This window comes from Symphalangus syndactylus, chromosome 23 (genome assembly GCF_028878055.3).
Source record: "Symphalangus syndactylus isolate Jambi chromosome 23, NHGRI_mSymSyn1-v2.1_pri, whole genome shotgun sequence".
NCBI lineage: Eukaryota > Metazoa > Chordata > Mammalia > Primates > Hylobatidae > Symphalangus > Symphalangus syndactylus.
In genome coordinates, this window is record NC_072445.2 from 36702160 (window position 1) to 36723296 (window position 21137).

The 21137-nt window shown below is 41.1% G+C and overlaps 1 protein-coding gene across 6 annotated transcripts in view; it reads right to left on the bottom strand.

The window, feature by feature from the left end:
- The window catches only part of ANKS1A (ankyrin repeat and sterile alpha motif domain containing 1A), a 207305-nt gene that overhangs the window by 127539 nt on the left and 58629 nt on the right, over positions 1-21137 (bottom strand). The gene's annotated exons all lie outside the window — the stretch shown is intronic.

A 21137-nucleotide genomic window follows, 5' to 3' on the forward strand; every position in this document is an offset into this window, starting at 1 on the left:
GTTTCTGCATTGGCCTTACTGCATTGACCAGAGCTTCTAAAATAATATCAAATAATCCTAAAAGCCTTAGTTCTTATTTCTGTTTCTGCAAACCTTACTGCATTGGCTAGAGCTTCTAAAAGAATATCAAGTAGCAGAGGGCAAACTTGTTTTTTCCCCAAAAAGTGTTACTAGAGATAGTTGGTTAAATGTATTTTCTGCATCTATAGAGATAATAGTTTTTCACATTTAACAACCTACTATGTTATCAATAGGTTTCTTAATATTAAGCCATTCTTGGAGTAAACTTAATTGGCCATTTCCATTATGACCTTTTTGGTAAATTCTACTTGAGAGCAGCTACTTGAGAGTAGATTATTTAGGATCTATATTCATAATTGAGACTGATTTAAAGTTCTTGCTTTTTGTGCTACTGTTACTGGATGGTATCAGTGTTAGGTTAAAGTCACAGGTCAGCTGGGCAGCTGTCTACTCATTTCCATACTGAAGAATCAATGACACAGGCCAGGTGCGGTGGCTCACGCTTATAATCCCAGCACTTTGGGAAGCTGAGGTGGGCAGATCAGTTGAGGCCAGAAGTTTGACACCAGCCTGCTCAACGTGGTGAAACCCTGTTTAGTAGAAGGTGAAACCCTCTACCAAAAACACAAAAATTAGCTGGGTGTGGTGGCATGCACCTATAATCCCAGCTACTCGGGAGGCTGAGGCAGAAGAATTGCTTGAATCCGGGAGTCAGAGGTTGCAGTGAGCCAAGATCACACCACTGCACTCCAGCCTGAGAGACAGAGAGAAACTCCAACTCAAAAAAAAAAAAAAAAAAAAAAAAAAAAAAGACAATGACAGAGCACTAAAATTATAAAGAATCACCAGTAAAGCCATCTGAGCCCAGAGCCTTCATGCTCAGTGTTGGAAGCAATATTATTTATAAAATTTTGGCTGGGTATGGTGGCTCACACCTGTAATCCCAGCATTTTGGGAGGCCAAGGCGGGTGGATCACCTGAAGTCAGGAGTTTGAGACCAGCCTGACCAACACAGGGAAACCCGTCTCTACTAAAAATACAAAAATTAGCCAGGCATGGTGGTGTGCACCTGTAGTCCTAGCTACTTGGGAGGCTGAGACAGGAGAACTGCTTGAACCTGGAATGCGGACACTGCAGTGAGCCAAGATCGTGCCACTGCACTCCAGCCTAGGCGACAGAGTGAGACTTGATCTCAAAATAAATAAATAATAAAGTAAAGTAAGATTTTAGCAATAGGCATCAACAGACAAATTATTATAACTACAGTACAGACACAGAGTAGAATATCATATACCAGTTACATTGCTATGTAATAAGACCAAAAAAAGATTATAATGTTACGGAGAAAAAAGAAACAAAATTGTAAATACTATATAGTCATAGCTCAGAAAGCATGAAATTTATCAGGAGAGTAGAATAAGTGCACAAGTTTACTCTACCTCCTGCCTAAAGTTCTCTGAAGTGACAGAAGAGATATCCCACCCTACACAGATAGAGAGCTATAGACAGATAAACAGATTCACACCAAGAAAATTTTAAAAGACACCATCAAGTAACCAGCAATGTTGAGGAATTACTAAAAGGAAGAAAGTAGACAAGGTCAGATCTATAGAGACACAATCTAGAAGAATGCAAATTAAAACATTCATTGACAAAAATGAACATAATGACATTATCAAGTGTTTCTAAATATTAGGAAAACAAGCACTCTTAAACACCACTGGTATGAGTTTAAACTGGTAAATTCCTTTGGGAAGACAATTTGGCACCATCGATCAAAACCAAAAATAGGATTCACTTTGAGCCAGCAATTCCACTTCCAGGCAACTACTCAACAGAAATACTTATACATGTGCACAAAGACACATGCTGGTACAGGATTGCTTCACTGTAAGAGTTAACAACTAAAAACTTAATGTCTATCCATAAGCAAGCAGTAAAATATTAGGTATACTCCTAAAATAAAATACTACGTAACCATCAACCACAACAGTAATAACAAAGGAAAGAAAACAAATTGGACCTTTAAGTCCTGACATGGAAAGATTTCCCAAGATATACCGTGTTATAAGAAAGTGACAAAAGAAGTCATTGTATAATACACACCACTGTAAATGGATGGTGAGTGGAAGAGCACTCACCAAATGCTGACTGTGCTCACCTCTGGGGAAGGAAATTTGTGTGTTAGGGAGCACTGCAGATGATGAAGAGAGACTCTCCTATTGCGCTCTGTACTCTACCACAGTTTAAAACACTTACAGTGAGAATCTATTCACATAGTGCTTTTATAATAATAATATTGTAAAAGAAAAGGGGAATCATCTATGCGCAAGGAAAAGAAGACAAAAGAAAGTCAAAATGTTAATAAAACACAGTTGTATATGGGTGACAAGCCACTTTAATGAACATGTAGATATTAGGTTTAGAATCATAAGATAAATTTTAAGTAGGAAAAGTGGGATTCTGTACAGCAAAGGAAACCGCCAGCACAGTAAAAAGACCACTTAGGGAATAGGAGGAAATATCTGCAAACCATACATCTGTTAAGAGGTTAATATCCAAAATATATAAAGAACACAAAACAACTCAATAGCAAGAAAGCAAATAACCTGATTGAAACATCGGGCAAAAGATCTGAAAAGACATTTCTCAAAAGAAGACATACAGGCCGGGCGCGGTGGCTCACGCTTGTAATCCCAGCACTTTAGGAGGCCGAGGCGGGCGGATCACGAGGTCGACAGATCGAGACCACGGTGAAACCCCGTCTCTACTAAAAATACAAAAAAATTAGCCGGGCGTGGTGGCGGGCGCCTGTAGTCCCAGCTACTCGGAGAGGCCGAGGCAGGAGAATGGCGTGAACCCGGGAGGCGGAGGTTGCAGTGAGCTGAGATTGTGCCACTGCACTCCAGCCTGGGCGACAGAGCAAGACTCCGTCTCAAAAAAAAAAAAAAAAAAAGAAGACACACAAATGGCCAATAGGTATATAAAAAAATGTTCAACATCACTAGTCATCAGAGAAATGCAAATTAAAACCAAAATGATATATCACCTCACACCCATTAGAATGGCTATTATCGAAAAGACAAAAGGTAAGTGTTAGCAAGGATGTAGAGAAAAGAGCACCCTTGCACACTGTTGGTAAAAACAAAAATTAGTACAGCAATTTATAGAAAACAGTACGAAGTTCCTCAGAAAATTAAAAATAAAACTACCATACGAACCAGCAATTGTACTACTGGGTATATCCAAAGGGAATAAAATCAGTACATGGAAGAAATATCCGCACTCCCATGCTCATTGCAGCATTACTCACAGTAGCTGAGATATGGAATCAACCTACCTGTCCATCAATGGACAAATGAATAAAGAAGATGTGGTATATATAAACAACGACATACTTTCCTTAGGAAAGAAAGGAAAATCCTGTCATTTGTAATAACATTTATCAACCTAGAGGACGTTATGGTAATAAAATAAGCCAGGCACAAAAAGACAAATACCGTATGATTTCACTCACATATGGAATCTAAAAACGTTGAACTCACAGAAGCAGAGCGTAGAATGGTGGTTACCAGGAGCTGGAGGGGGTGATGTTGGGGAGATGTTGGTCAAAGGAATAAAATTTCAGTCAGGAGGGATAAATTCAAGAGATTTACTGTACAATAAGGCAATAATACTTAATAACAATGTATTATAATCTTAAAAATCGCAGCCGGGTGTGGCGGCTCATACCTGTAATCCCAGTACTTTGGGAGTCTGAGGCAGGCGGATCACCTGTGGACAGGAGTTCGAGACCAGCCTGGCCAACAAGGCGAAATCCCGTCTCTACTAAAAATACAAAAATTAGCTGGGTGTGGTAGCGCATGTCTGTAATCCCAGCTACTCAGGAGGCTGAGGCAGGAGAATTGCTTGAACCTGGGAGGCAGAGGTTGCAGTGAGCTGAGATCGTGTCATTGTGCTCCAGCCTGGGTGACAGAGCAAGACCCCATCTCAAAAGAAAAAAAAAAAAGAAGGAAAGAAAGAAAAAAGCACTAAGAGAGTTGGTGTTTTTGTTTGTTTGTTTTGTTTTGTTTTGTTTTTGAGACAGAGTCTCGCTCTGAAGCCCAGGCTGGAGCGCAATGGTGGGATCTCGGCTCACTGCAACCTCTGCCTCCCAGGTTCAAGCGATTCTCCTGCCTCAGCCTCCTGAGTACCTGGGACTACAGGCGTATGACACCATGCCTGGCTAATTTTTTTTTGTATTTTTAGTAGAGATGGGGTTTCACCATGTTAGCCAGGATGGTCTTGATCTCCTGACCTAGTGATTCGCCTGCCTTGGCCTCCCAAAGTGCTGGGATTACAGGCATGAGCCACTGCGCCTGGCCAAGAGTTGGTTTTTAAGTTTTCCCACCATAAAAATGATATGTGAGGTAATACATGCGTTAATTAGCTCAATTTAGCCACTCTATAATGTATAGATATTTTAAAACATCATAATGTATACAACAAATATATAAAGTTTTTGTCAATTAAAAACAAATTTTTAAAAAGCAAGATACATGTATTTTGATATCTAGGCTATTTGTTCATTGCCAACTAAGGATGGTGAAGACAAGGTGAGGAGCCTGAGGGACATCGTGATACCTCATCCTCTACTAAGCCTGAACTTCTACAGCACTTTCTAAACAAGGAGCTAAATGCAATTAAATCTCTCTAACACATTTGTACAATGACCTCATTTTTCAAACCAAAAAGTATATGACTATGCCTGACGATGGATCAGGGTGATGGCAAGTGACATGGATCTGGAAAATCTGTGAGGTACCATTGTCGCACTTATTTTCAAATTGCCACACAAGAGAAAATATCATCATTATAGCACAGGTGACACTAAGAATCTAAAAACAAATTATTTGCCCCAAATCACATACCAAATCAGTGGCAGATCAAAAACTCTCTTTGATGGAGCTCATGGCATTTGGCCAAACAAGGACTGTCTGATCTAACTGGAACGACAACATGAAGTGAATATGTAGTGGACATAATTCAGCAGCAAGATGACTAGAATAATTAAGAGGAGCTGAGAAAGAGGAAATACCAAGGCTGGTTAAAGCGGCTGAGAGTGCGGGTCTATCAGCTACTAACTTAGTTCTATTAGAACTCAACTATCTCAGCCCTCTCAGTTCGTGTCCCCAAGGAACCCCGAAACTAAGATTTAAACTGCCTTTGATCTTAACAAAAAGGCAGGATGAAGCAAGCCTTTCATCGTTTTCTAACTTTTGCCTCCGTGACTGGTTTAAAGGTGATTAAGTTTGGACATCCTATGTCAGCACTGAAACTCCCTCAAAACAATTAGAAAATAAAAGGAAAAAAGTAACTTCACTGCAAAAAGCAGCAACGTTTCCAACCAGAGGCCTTTTTTCCTTCTTTTTCTCTACCTTCTCCTCCAAAAGCCCATCTAGAAGTTTTGGGGACTGGGGAACATATTAAACAAAATCTAAACGAAAATGGAGAACTATAATCTCCTTGTTTGGAATTTCAGCTTCAGACAGGATGGTAGTAACATCCCCCTCCACCCAAGTTTCTTCCTTTTTGGCAGCTCAAGAAAAGAGTTATTTACAATCTAGGTCTTCCTCCCTATCACAGCTGTCCTATTAGGTTTTCTAAAACTGTAAGCACCAAAGGGCTGTTCACAGACAAACAAAAGCAGCATATAATGCACCAGGAACCAAAGAAAACAACTTTAAACACAGCCTAGGAGATTCCTAAGCAAAGTTTAACCTGTAAAGATTGTGCAGAAATGCAATAGCTGCCCTTGACTTGCAGGACAAATGCTCAGACTGATCTTAATGGGTCCTGGAGCAGTCACAGCAAGCCTGCGTGATGAAGAGATGGAACCTAAGTTAGGAGCTTGGGCTCTGCGGTTAGCCGACCTGACTTCAAAACTCACCTCCACCACTTGTCATTTTTTGACCTTGGACAATTGACTTGATTTTCCACACTACTGTCTCTGCATTTGTAAAGTCTACTGTGATGGGCTCCCCAGGACTTAAATCATTCATGGAAACTTCTAGAAGCTTGAGCAAGTATAATAGTATTGAGAGGCCTAGCATGTCAAAAAAGCTTTCACATGATGCTGAAGCACAGCAAGCCTTGCCCTATGCACCTCGGCGGCACCTATGTTTTGGGATGGCATCTAAAGCACTGTGGAGGGCATGGAAGAATATGACTGGTGAGGCTCTGTGGCTTTTGGATCCCCCCTCAAAGGCCTCTCTCCATTCCTTTAAAAACTGATTGTATGTGTAGACATGCCGGGCACTGTGCTGGATTTGGAGGTTTTGATGAATAGAAACAGCCCACTCTATTTGGTGAAGGTGCCAAATGACGTCTTGTTTATGGAGCTACTCACGCATGTACTCAACAGACACATGAAGTGCGCCTTCTGGGGGCTGCAGATGCAGATGGAAAAAGACAAAGTCTGCCCTCATGGAGCTTGATTTCTAGGGAGAGGGAGAGAGTGAGCGAATAAGCAAAAAAATAGAGATCCTATGACGCCTATGAGGTGCTAAGGGCCAAAAGTGAGCAAAGGAAGCAGAGGCAGCAAAGGAAGGGGATAAAAAGGAAATGAGTGATATTTGAGATAAGGTCATCAGAAAAGACCTAAGAAGGTGACCTTTGAGAAGAGATCTGAATAAAGTAAAGAGCCGTGAGGGGGTCTGAGGTAGACAGGCAGAGTAGCATCAAACACAGGAGCCCTGGGAAGGAGCATGCCTGACCTGTGGCTGGAGAGGGTAGTAGCAGGGAGCTCCGCCCACAGAGATGCCAGAGGACATTACAAAGGACATCGAGTTCAGTTCAGTTCCACAGGCATCCGCTGAGCACCTACCAGTGCTCACTGCCAGGGGTAGAAAATGGAAAAGGACATAAAGCCCACACTTGAAGGAAAGGGGAGCACTTTCAAAACAAGGGGAGGCGCAGGCTCTAAAGCCTAAACTGAGGTGATCAGAAACTAAGTCTCTTAACAGAGAATCAGGGTTCCTCCTACCTGATTTCAAAAATCCATCAACACTCATAGCTAAATTTACTTACTACTCTTCAGACCTAGCAAAACTCAGGCAAAAACTTGAGGTAAAATTGCTTAAAGTCTCTGTGAAATCAAATAAGAATCACAAAAGCAGACAAATGGGATATTTATTCTGTTGAGTATAGAAAGTGGCCCAACTCAAATGTCCCCTGATCCTCAACACCTTTCATGATTGCACTGGCTGATATTAATTTCACCCTTCTCAGATCTTCCAGATCATCCACTGCACCTTTACCACAACATTTATCCTATCTGATCCTGAGCTGCAGTGACTTATTTATCCTGCTCATTCATAGCATATATTATAAGTCCTTTAGGGAAATCCCTCGTTTCCAAGAACAGAGCACTATGTAAGGAATTGGCCCAGGGCCACCAGGGTGCAACTTCTAACATTCAGTTTTCAGCAATCTGCTCATTCCTTCTTGCCAGATCAGATTCTCGCCAACCCTGAACCAACATTATCCCAGTGTGACATGGTCTCTATGCAGTATAACAAACCTACTACATTTATATCCATTAAGAATGGCAACAATCTCTTGATGGGACATACAAGAACGCTGCATCTGAGATGTCTGTACACAAAGCACAGAGATGGAAGAAAGATAAGTTAGAACCAAAGTGCTCAGGCCCCTTTCATGTGCGTGAGATCAGATTTCTGGACCGAGTGATACTCTAAGTGGCCTTAGCTGGCAGTAAACATGATTCATGTGGTAGCCCAGCTACTTTATTGCTTACTTTACACAGACAAGTAGTGGTATCTCAATGGGCCAGAAAAGTGTCCAATCCAGTTCAATCCAATAAATGTTGATGCCACAGCGCTGGACAGTCCCTACCCTTGAGTTCAGTGAGGAAGTCAGACCAGTAAACAAATGACAATACTACACAGTGTGTGACATTCTGGGAAGGAAGTATACAAACTGGCTTAAGGGAAATGGGAACAGGGAGGTTTTACAGAAGAGGAGATACTTAAGTTGAGCCTTAAAGTTTAGGAGGAAGCAGCCAGGCAGAAACGAAGAGGCAACATCCAAATTCACTGTCCCCTGAGTAGTCTCAGCAAAGTGGGACACCTGCAAGTAACTACGAGTGGTTGGAGCATACAAGTGGAAGGATGGTGAATGCAAGGTTGAACAGGCCGGCAGAGTCAAATCAGAAAGGGTCCTGTATGCCACTGAAGAGATTCAAGTGGGGAATAATCAGATGGGTGTTTTAGAAAACTCTTTCTGTTGACAGCTGGGAGGCGGGTACTCAGATGGTCCATTTGTTATTCACTATACTGTTGTGACGGCCTGACATATTTCAGAATTTTTTTTCATCATTATGCTGAGCGGGTGTGTAAATGATACACTAAAAGAAGTGTGTGACTAGATCCAGGGAGCCTAGGTGAAGTTAGTAATTCAGGCATGAAGTAAACACCTTCATGCAGTGTAAAGAGGTCAGAGAAAAAAGGATAGATTCAATAGAAAAGACAGGACCTTGTCAAATGCAGGTTGGGGTGCACTGGCGGCTGCTTGAATCAGGCTACTCGGTGAGTAGTGAGAATTCTGGGGGAAAACCAGGGTTGCTTTGTTTTGTGATTGTGGTGACGTGAGGTAGGGGAGAAGAGAAGGGAGCAGGAGGGACTTTTATTTTGAATTTGTTGAGGCTGAAATGAATTTTGACTCCCATATGTAGATGTCTGGTCAGTAGGTCGATATGAGGGTCTGGAACCCATAATCCTATGTTATATAAAGCCCATCCTTGTTTGTACCATGGTTACACACCAAATAACTTAAAATGACAATGTCTAAATGTTTATATGCATTTGCATGCATGGTACCCATACTTACAGGCATACTATGAAGAAGGAAAACAGATACCGGTATTTCCATTTTACAGGTAAGAAAACTGAAGTTCAAATAACTTGCTGATTGTCATATAGTTGATTACACGAGAACGGAAACAAAATTCCACATCTGACTTAGTGCATGTTCCTTCCAGTTTCTCCAGTCCCTTGACACTGAATGTTTAGAGAAAACAACGTGCATCTCTGTGAGTCTCCTCCTGCATTAGTTCTCAGGAGGTCGATCACTCAAAGCATCAAGTCAGATAAAGGCCTTCTGGATCACAGACCCTGTAAAGAGGGAGCAATAAACTTGAGGGGGAAGAGAGGTCCTAGGCAGCTCTCCAACAATTCTTCATTAAATCATAAGGTCTAAACAGGAGTTTTGTCTCATCAGCCTTTTTCTGCCAAAAGCTTTCAATGTTTTCTTCTTTCGGTTATCGTTGCAAAGTGAGATTTATCTCTGAACCTCAGGAAGGGCTGGCAGTTTTCCAACACAAGGAAACACTCTCTCAAATCAGTCTAATTTAGAAAAGATTTCATCTTACTCAAATGAATTTGACACATCCTTCCTAAAATGCTTTCTACATACTTAACAGTTGAGGGTAAAAGGAGAGATACAAGGAGTCTATGAAACCATCCTCACTGTCAGAGAAGCTTGTAATCTTCAAGAGAAGACAAAACACACAGACATGAAACAGCCAGACACAGAAGCCCCACAACAGTGCCAAAAGAGTTCAGTTAATAAACTGAGCATGTACTTTTATTTCTGCTCCCTCCTGAAGCCCATTAAAACCAGAGTAAAAACAAACAAAAAGGGCGAAAGGAACAGCAGAAGATAAACGAACATAAAATGTTGATCCTTTTTGAAAGATAAAAAGTAAGTAAGTTAGTAGAGCTGAGAAAGTGAATCTCTGCAGCCTCTGAAGGGGATGCCAATTCACACAGTCACCCTCGGGAAGGCTCAGGGATTAGAGGCACCAGGTGGCAGAGGAGGCCAGGGATAGGAAGGGGCTGAAAACTGGGACTTAATACAAATTCTGTATAAAGAGGTGTTAAGACCACCAGGTCTGCTGTCACATCCAGGACAGCCAGGGACTACTACTACTCTACCTACACAGGAGAGGGTTGATTTATTCTGTAAGAACCAGCTTGGATCTAGACCCAGGAATATCAGGAACAGCAGAAGGTAGGGGAAGGAATTGTACTGAAATCAGAGGCCCTGAATGAAAGTCTCTATCTTGAATGATGAGATCCCAGCACCCCCTAACCCACTTGGCTTCCAGAATGCTGGAATGGGAGCTCCACTCCCATCCCCACACAGAAAAGTTGAGTAATTCTTTCCTGGAGAAAATAAATGATACCACAGAAAAGTTCAACAGATGATGGTTTTGGCGGATTTCCCAACAAAACAGGGGGGCTCCTGCCCCATAACCCTATATAATATTAATATAAAGCCTATCCTTGACAATCTCTTCCCACCTCTATACAGAACATCCAATCAGCTTTTTAGTGTCTCACGCTTTAACACAAGTGACAACCAAGGATTGCTAGACATTTGAGGAGAAGACTTTAACATGAAAAGACAGAGCACAAAATAAACAGAAAAAAATGACTCAAAGAAATGAGACAAGAGCCAAATACGACCTCAAAAATAAAAACCTATTATTACAGAAGAACAGGATCAAAAAACAAAACAAAACAAAAAAGACAAAAGACAAAAACCAGGATCAGTGAAAAGTTCTTGGAAATTAAAAATAATAACATAAATAAAAACATAAATAATGATCCAGAAGATAAAGTTGAGTAAATCTCTCAGAAAGTGAACCAAAGATAGAAGTTGGAAATAGGAAAGATAAAATTCGAGGACCAAGATTTCCAGAAGAGAGAAAAAAAGATCATCAAATAAATAATTTCAGAAATTTTCCTTGAACTTCGGCTTATGAGTCCATCCTGTGCTCAGTACAATGAATAAGAAATTTTTAAAAGTCACATTGTGAAATTTTATAATAAATGGGATAAAGAGAACACAGTTTGAGAGTAAAAAAACAGCTTGCATACAAAGAATTAAGCGCCACCAGCATTTTCAATAGCACCTCTGGAAGCCATAAGACAAAGAAGAAATGCTTTCAAAATTCTGAGGTGAAATGACTTCCAATCAGTCAAGTATAAAAAGAGAATGGATATTTTTAGACATGCAGGGTCTCAAACTTTACCTCCCACACACTCTTTTATCAGGAAATGACTGGAGGATGTGCTCTACCAAACAAATGAGCAAACCGAGAAAGAGGAAGACGGGTATCCAGGAAACGGGGTGAAGGGAATCAGCTACACAGCAGGCCTAGAGACCATATCTGGAGAATGCTGGGAATCCAGGGGGGCATCTGCAGGAGGAAACGAAACTAACATGATCAACTGATGTCTCTGCCTAGGACGTAAAAAAAGAATACTTAAAAATTATAGTTGTGATTTGGGAAGTAAGAGTAAGCTGGACATAGAAAACTCAGAAAATGGCCGGGCACGGTGGCTCACGCCTGTAATCCCAGCACTTTGGGAGGCTGAGGTGGGTGGATCACCTGAGGTCATGAGTTTGAGACCAGCCTGGCCAACATGGAGAAACCCCATCTCTACTAAAAATACAAAAATTAGCTGGGTGTGGTGGTGGGCACCTATAATCCCAGCTACTTGGGGGGCTGAGGCAGGAGAATTGCTTGAACCTGGGAGGTGGAGGTCACAGTGAGCCAAGATCACACCACTGCACTCCAGCCTGGGTGACAGAGCCAGACTCTGTCTCAAAAAAAAAAGAAAAGAAAAGAAAAAAGAAAACTCAGAAAAATCAACAGGAAGAAAATTAATTAATTGTACAAGAAAAAAATAGAATTATAGTATAAGTGGCTCAGCAGTTAAATAATACTAATAGTCATAATAACATAAACATAAGCATTTAATACTGATATAACTAAAACTGTGATATACTTGAAGGATGAAGGGGGAGGCAGTGGACAGAGTGTAAGAAGGCTAACAGTGACTAATAGAGGATGTTTAAAATTTTAAAATAAAGAAATAACAGCATAAGCCTAACAATCAGAAATATGGAGGAAACACCAGAAGAAGCAAGCACCAAGAACTGGAAATGGCTGCTTTCCCAGGAAAGGAATCAGGTGTGCACAAACGGCCTTCCAGTAGGACTGATGCAGAAAGGATACTGACGCTACGTGACAGGTGGGCAGGCCCTTGTCAACTATGAAATCTGTAATTCTGGGAACCTTGGGGTTTTGTGTTTAAGCATGTTCTGCAAAGCTGTGACTTTGAAAAGTTTATTCCCTCTTAAGAGAGACACAAGCAAGAAAGGTGACACTCCATTTTAATTGCACATGTGACACAAGTCACACGAGAAACTTGGAAGGATGGCCTCCTTGTTCCACAAAGCCAGCAAGGAGTTCCTTCTTCTATCCTGCCAAGGACAATTATCTTCAGGATAAACACAGCAGTTATATCTGATGTTGCTCTTCTCACTATTCTGTTCTAAGCCCTTCTGTTTCTTGTCCGCAATTTGAATGCACACACACCATACCACACACGATACCACACACACACACACACACACACACGCACACAAATCCATAGGTTTCCCAAGAGCAATGACGAATTGTTTGAAACCTCCTTGTACATTTGCTCTGAGGATTATTATTTTAAGTTATTGCTATACTGGGCAAGTGAGACACCGGCTCCCTCTCAATCCCCATAACAGAAAGGTGGATAGTGAACAGCACATGAATGAGTACAGTGTGAAATTGTCATTCCAATATGAACACGGACAGGACAGCCAGAGAAACACACCCCCACAAAGTGGACAACACTACAAGAGTTCTCTGCTATAATTAGGATGTATTCATGAGGATTAACGTATACCTTATATTTTTACAAGTGCCTTCACTATCTCCAGTGCCTTCACTATTATTTGGGGGGCCTTTATCTTATTTAATTCAACTTACTTTATTAGTGGCTTCTTAACACTTGAGCATTGATTGTTTCTGTTGCACAACTGTAAAGAAGGCACAGAACTGCTGAAACTCTATGAAAATGGCCTCCAGAGTCCACAATTCTGGTTCTAAGGGTGAGTCATTCAGCGTAATTACTCAATGAGTAAAACAATCATTACAGTGCATGCTCCATGACAACAGGCACTGTGCCTGTCTTATGCTCCCTTCCCAAGTAGCAAGCACACAGTAAGTACCTAGCACTATGGGGAGAGGGAAAAAGAAGAGGAAAGGTTGTTGTGCTATTCTAAATATCTTACAATGAATGAATAAGACCAAGTCCCTGTCCTAAAGGATGTCAGAGACATGAAAACAAAAAATTATACTGTAAAGTGATGATGGATGAATGGAATGCCATTAGCAAGAGAAAGGGAAGCAAGGGCATTGCAAACAGTGGGAAGAGTGTGGGGTCACAGTGGAGCCTGGTTGATTTTTAAAAAAAGCAGACATTTCCCAGTTTTCTGCATTCCACATACAGAACCTTCTTTCCTAGAAGACCAAGCTCCTTTCTGCCTCTTCCCCAGCCCCTCAACCCACCTTGCCTTTTTAATTGATATTCAGTGTTGAGCAAAACTCTCCTCAGGGAACTTCTTCCTCACCTTCCCAGGCCAGGTCAGGCTCTTCAAGAACTTCCTGTAGAACTCCTTGTACTTTGCCTTCATTACAACAATCTCAGTTTAGAGCTCTGCATTTTTCATTATTTGATTGCCTTTCTCACTGGACCACAAGCAACTTAGGGGCAGATTCAAGTATGTTTTGTTTGCCATTATATCCGCACCACCAATTAGGCACTGCACCTGGCACATACTGAGAACTCAACAGGTAAGAAAAATCTACACCTAAATACATGAGGAGACCTAACTATTTAAGATGTGTCAAAATTATTGTTTTTAAATGGCGGAAACTACTTATAAGAACTTAGGCTGGGCCATGGTGGCTCACACCTGTAATCCCCAGGATGGGTGGATCACCTGAGGTCAGGAGTTCGAGACCAGCCTGGCCAACATGAAGAAACCCCATCTCTACTAAAAATACAAAAGTTAGCTGGGTGTGGTGGTATGAGTCTGTAATCCCAGCTACTCAGGAGGCTGAGGCAGGAGAATCACTTGAACCCAGGAGGTGGAGGTTACAATAAGCTGAGATGGTGCCACTGCACTCCAGCCTGGGCGACAGAGTGAGATTCCGTCTTGGAAAAAAAAAGAACTTAAATATCTTCTCTGAAGTTATTTCTTGGGGAAACAATACTGCACAAATATTTAGTAAAATTTGTATAGACTCATATTACTTTAAGACATGTCACCTAGAAAGAAAAAGCAAAGTTTCTTTTGTGATTTAGTGAGTGAGTGAGTGTGTATTTGTCTATCTGTCAAAGAGTTTTTAAGAATGATTTGCTCCCTGGCTTGTCAAAGTCCAGAGGCTTAGCTTAATTGGGCTGAGGTAGGAAGGAAAGTTGCCTTAATCAGTCAAGAGTTTTGGGGGCACAGATGCCTCCCCCATTAGGGAAATCATAAATACTGGCTTATATCTGTTGTCCCACAATTATTAACAGCATCCTGGCCTGAACAATACATTATATGGTCATTTTACTGGATCCAGACTTTCAGACTCCTTTCTTGGAACTCTGCATCTAAAAAGCTTAGAAATAATAGCTAACATTGATTAAATGTTTACTATGGGCCAAGTATACGTTAAGTGGATTAGATAACCCACTATTTACTTCTCATAAGAACTCTATAAGGAAACCCTAGGAAACTGACAAGTATGGACGGAAATAACTTACCCAGGGTCGCAGAGCTAGAAAGGGTGACATTGGGTTTAACTCAAAATCTTCACCACCATGCCATATATAGCTTCTTGAGAAATGGCTTTTTTCCTTGCTGTTTTTCTCATTCCTGAATAAGGTAAATTCTCCACAGCTCATATTCTTTCATTTCCGCCCCACCTCAGGATGAGGATTCATCCTGTCTTACCTTTTCTTTCTCTCCAGGGTCCCAGGAAACCAATAAAGAATATTGAGAAAGAGAGGCGTGATGTTCTAGGAGGAAATGAGTCCCAGAGGGACATGAGTAGAGGTAGTTAACTGAGAGACTTCCATTAACATTTCCAGAAATCCAATTAGCTGATAAGGTCTGTTACTTAAGGTAAGTATTGAAAGTATTGCTACAAACTGACTGAATTCATTTAATCTTAATACTTAAGTTGATTATTTTGTTGTTTTGGGGACATTAAAATGACAAGAATTTTCAATAGAGAAATTAATAATACACTTAAAAGGGATAAACATCTCAAATGAAATTTATTATCAGAGTCTAGGTCCTATATACACCACATATATTTCCTAAAAGTCCCAAAGCACCACAGACAAAAACAGTATTCCACATGTGCTTTATATGTAAGCTGAATGTCAAAGATCTAAAATTGTTTTCACACATGCAACTGACACGTGTGAATCCTGGACTTGACACATATTAGCTGCAAAGTCTCTAATAAATCATGTAACCTCTATGTAAAATGGAAATATTACCTGCCCTATCCCCACCCTTAGAGGATCATTTTATGGAACAAATGGGATTATGTATGTAAAAAAGTTATAAACTGGAATTTAAAATATAAATATAATTTATAATATAATTTAAAGTAATGAACATAAATAATTTAAAATATAAAATATAAATTACTTCCAGTTTACAATTTTCATAAATAATCTATAAAACAAGGCAAGGCATTCTAAAGACTGAGACCAGTGTATGTGTCCTGACATGAAAAATACTGAAGATCTACGACGTGGAAAATGCAGCTGCATAACAGTATGTACAGTATGATCTCATTTCTGTAGGAACAGAGTATTTTTCTAAGCTTATACTAACATGGAAGGCTACATACCAAGCTTTGAAGACAAATTAGTTCTGGAGGTGAGGCATATATTACTTTTGTAATAAAACACACACTGGCAAAGACTCTGCTTGACCAAACTTCAGTCAGGCTCCTCAAAGCCCTCTAGGGCCTGACCTTGCCTCCATGCCACCTCACCTTCTATCTTTCACCTGCCCAGCCCGGTTTTAGCAAGAATCCTGCTAAGTAAGTTTGAGTCCCGGCAACCAGCCTCATCCACCACCCACCCCCATCCTTGCTATCTGATCAAGTTCCTCATCCTCCACTGTTGATGTCTAAGTCTTTGGCCTGCCTTCAGCAAGAATCCTGTCAGGTCAGTTTAGCCAGAATCCCCCTAGCCTTGATGCTTCCTTTAAGTCGCTTTCCACCCACTGACCCCTTCACCTTGCTCCTTGGCTATCAATCCCCACTTGCCCTTGTCATATTTGGAGTTAAGCCGGATCTCTCTCTCTCTTATTGTAATAGTCTTGAAAAACGTCTTCCTGGCCGGGCGCAGTGGCTCACACCTTTAATCCCAACACTTTGGGAGGCTGAGGCGGGCAGATCACCTGAGGTCAGGAATTCAAGACCAGCCTGGCCAACATGGTGAAACCCCGTCTCTACTAAAAATATAAAAATTAGCTGGGCGTGGTGGCGGGTGCCTGTAATCCCAGCTACCTGAGGGAGGCTGAGGCAGGCGAATCACTTGAACCAGGGAGACGGAGGTTCCAGTAAGCCGAGATTGCACCACTGTGCTCCAGCCTGGGCGACAGAGCAAGACTCTGTCTCAAAAAAAAGAAAAAAAAAAAAAGAAAAAAGAAAAGAAAAAAACAGAAAAACGTCTTCCTTACCTTTTTTTGTTTGTTGTTTTAAGAGATAGGGTCTCACTGTCACCCAGGTTAGGGTGCAGTAGCATAATCATAGCTCACTGTAACCTCAAGCTCCTGGGTTCAAGGACTGAACCATTTTAAGAAGTGTCAGAAGTAATTTTTTCTTTAACAACATACACACAAACACTTTTTAAAAGTGAAGCCAGATCTAGTCGAGAGAGAGAAAGGGTTCTGGTTATGAGATTTAAGAATCCTTTTAAGAAGGAGTTCTGGAGAAAATTTATTTCTGGGTTTGGCCTCCTTTATAAAAAGCTTCCTGTGGTCCTTGATTTTTTCAGCCTCTATAGGATGAACATCAATTACTCCCCACTGCTTCTGAATGGAGCTCTTCAATTAAAGAGGCTAAGAACAAGCTTGCTCACACAACTTCAGTACCCATCTCCAGGGGAAGGAACCAAATGGCTCAGTGATTTCAAAGGCTAGTGGACTTTAGAAGACATTGTATGAATTGTACCTAACAGTTATGTATTCCTACCTAACCCAGACATGGCTGAGGTTAGGGGAAGTGAATGGGTCAATTTGAGGGTGACTAAATCCCAGATATTTATTTTATATCCTAGAACAGCTCATAAATTTGTCCCTTCCTATTTCCAAAGTCACTGCCTTACTCTTGAAATAACCTCGAAAATGAGCTTGACTGCCTAGAGTCTCTTCCTCCATGGAAAAAAACCAAAAAACATTCTCTATGATGCTGTCACTATTCTACTTTTTAAATGCTAACTAATCAGGTTTTCCTTCTACTTAAGAGCTTTAGAGTTCTCTCTTACCAATGGGAAAAACTTCTTAGCCTGACATGCAGTAAGGACCTCTACATCTAACCCCAGGTACCCTTCTGGCTCCATCACCCTCCCCACTCTTATACGTACCTTGGGGGTCAGCTGTGCACCATCCGTCTCTTGGTACATGCTGTTCTCTCTGCTTTCCCCCATCTTAATCTTTGTGAAATCTCAAGCATTCTTCAAAGCCCCACTGAGTTAACTATATCCACAGCTCTTCTTTACATCTTCTTTTTTGAGATGGGGTCTCACTCTGTCATCCAGGCTGGAGTGCAGTGGTGCGACCTCAGCTCACTACAACCTCCACCTCCCAGGTTCAAGTGATTCTCCTGTCTCAGCCTCTCGAGTAGCTTGGGACTACAGGTGCCCGCCACCATGTACATTTACAATACTTAAAACATTTACAATACTACATTTTATTTGTTTACAACAAGCTTGTTTCCTTTATCAGAAACATTCTTGTCTTATTCATCGCACTAACCCCACGCCTAAAACCATCTTGTCCAAAACCTTTACGGATGAGGAAACCGACACAGTCAGGAGAAAGGACAGTAAATGGCTGAGCCAGACTGGAACCGACGCCTCCTGTCTCCCAGTGAAATGTTCTTGTCACTACACCATGCCCGGGATGAATCCTCTTGACTTCCTCGGATGACACTTGTCCTCAGCTCTTCTCTGATCATCTTCCCTGCTTTTCTTCCCTTACTTCTCTTTATGAAGTGACCTACCAAGAGCCCTGAACATTGTGACTGATAAACAAAACAGTTGTTTTGTTTACTTGTCACAGCTCAGAATCATTTTCCTATTGGGTAAGTCTCTAAATCTGGGTGTGAGGAATGGTTTTTGGTATGCTTGAGGTTAGATGAAAGGAATGGGGGTGAGGTTATGTTTACAGGGTTTTTGCAAAGGAAGCTCGAGCACTTTGAGGGGACTGATGAACAGCAAGTAACCCCTCAACTGGGGCTAAGCTCAGGCCTGCCTGGCACTTAGTTCATGGCAAAGACTTCTTACTCAAATGCCATTATGTACTTTGAATCAAGAGAGCCAGGATATGAGGAGCTACCCTCTTCTCAGAATCCTTTTACTGGCCACCTCCTCTCTGCTTTAGTTCTATGTAGCCAAAGTGGCTTCCCCAAGCAGATTATTTCTTTTCTAAAAGTTATATTCAGTCCTTGAAGGAAACATTTTATTTCTGAAAATATATACTTATAGGTTATACAGATCAAATTTTGCTGCCTTAAAGCTTTTCTGCTTAAACTAATTTTTAAACAGTTGTTTCTCCATAATTTAGTAATAAGCGCTGTGGCCACTTAGTTGCAACTTCTGTTACTGAAAATGGCTGAACAAAGCACATTACTTTGGAACATTAAAAAAAAACAACACCTAAATGATGAGTTAATGGGTGCAGCAAACCAACATGGCACATGTATACATATGTAACAAACCTGCACATTGTGCACATGTACCCTAGAACTTAGAAGCATAAAAGAAAAAAAAACTTCGATTTTAACTAAGTCCAGGTTTTTCTCACTTTCTTTGTCTCTAATTGTAATATGTTTAAATTTAGTTTAATCCCAGAGCCTGTCTCAGGACCTCTACTGAGATCTGTATTTAATCAACCTCCCAAATTTGCTATATTTGCCAAATTCTTTTTCTAGTTTTCTCAAAAGGCACCCGATACCCTGTCCTTAGAGTAGTTCTAAAAATAAGTACTCACTTGAGATGACTAAGAACCTAGAAAAACACCTGGCTAAAAGGCAATGCGATGCTATGCGTAACATCTCCCAACTGAGGAGTAAGAGACTTGACCCTGAGGGCATAAAGGCAACCAGTTCTCGAACTAGAGGGCTTTCCCATAAAACAGCTTTTTGTTTTCCAGATTTTAAATTTACAAGAGGCAGCCATTTGCAACAATCAAAATTCTATATGGGAAGAAATACAGCTTCATATGTCACAGAACAAGAGGAAAGTCCTATCACCTCCTAATGGCCTGGTGGATGAAAAAATTCAGAGATTCTTTAATGAGTCTAATAGATATTCTATTTCAGAAGCACAAGAGACGCAACAGAGAGTCTACTATGTATAGGCTGGGCATGGTGGCTCACGCCTGTAATCCCAGCACTTCGGAAGGCCAAGACAGGCAGATCACTTGAGGTCAGGAGTTCGAGACCAGCCTGCCCAACATAGTGAAACCACATCTCTACTAAAAATACAAAAATTAATCAGGCATGGTGGTGGGCACCTGTAGTCCCAAGCTACTCGAGAGGCTGAGACAGGAGAATCACTTGAACCTGGGAGGTGGAGGTTGTAGTGAGCTGAGATCGCGCCACTGCACCCCAGCCTGGATGACAGAGTGAGACCCCATCTCAAAAAAAAAAAAAAAAAAGTCTACTATACTATGTATTAAGTATCATACTAGACACCTAATATTTAATATATATTAACTCTACTTTTCATACCAAATAGTAAAATAAGAATTTGCATTTTACAAATTTTAACATGCTCAGAAAGGTGAAGTCACTTGTGCAAGAACACAGAGTTAGCACGAGAAGCCAGCATGCAAACACTTTCTGCCTGACTGCTAAATCGATACTAGTCTTTCCTATTCACCACCTACCTCAATTGATGGTCTGCTAGATTTAACTAACTGTTGGTTCATATAACTATTCTGTTGATAATGAAAGCCTTAGAAAGTCTATGGACTCTAAAAAGTTGTAATGATATTTCTGTATTAGCTCCTAATACTTACACCTTTGTGCATATGCAGGTACAGCAATTACTGGTGAAAATTTAGGGACTGACTCAAAGCCAAGACATTATGGTTATAAACTATAACATGAACGAAAACCCCACTTCCAAGCTGGTTCTCTTTAAAAAATCAATGAAATTGATAAACATCTAGCCAGACTAACCCAATTTTTTTTCTTTAAGACAGAGTTTCGCTCTGTCACCCAGAATGGAGCGCAGTGGCACAATCTTGGCTCACTGCAACCTCCGCCTCCTGGGTTCAAGCAATTCTCCCGCCTCAGCATCCCGAGTAGCTGGGACTAAAGGCACACACCACCATGCCCGGCTAATATTTATATTTTTAGTAGAGACAGTGTTTCACCATATTGGCCGGACTGGTCTTGAACTCCTAGCCTCAAGTGATCTGCCCACCTCAGCCTCCCAAAGTGCTGGGATTACAGGTATAAGCCATTGTGCCCAGCCCCAAAATTTTGTAAAAAGAGAGAGAGGCCGGGCACAGTGGCTCATGCCTGTAATTCCAGCACTTTGGGAGGCCAAGGCAGGTGGATAACCTGAGGTCAGTAGTTCAAGACCACCCCAGCCAACACGGTGAAACCCTACCTCTACTAAAAATATAAAAATTAGCTGGGCGTGGTGGCGCACGCCTGTAGTCCCAGCTACTCAGGAGGCTGAGGCAGGAGAACTGCTTGAACCTGGGAGGTGCAGGTTACAGTGAGCCGAGATCGTGCCACTGCACTCCAGCCTGGGGGACAGAGTGAGACTCTGTCTCAAAAAAATAAATAAATAAATAAATAAAAATAAAAATAAAGAGAGGAGGAGACAGAGAGAAGACACAAATTACTAATATCAAAAAGAAAAAGAGAAGACATCACTACAGATCCCATAGATATTAAAAGGATAATGAAGAAA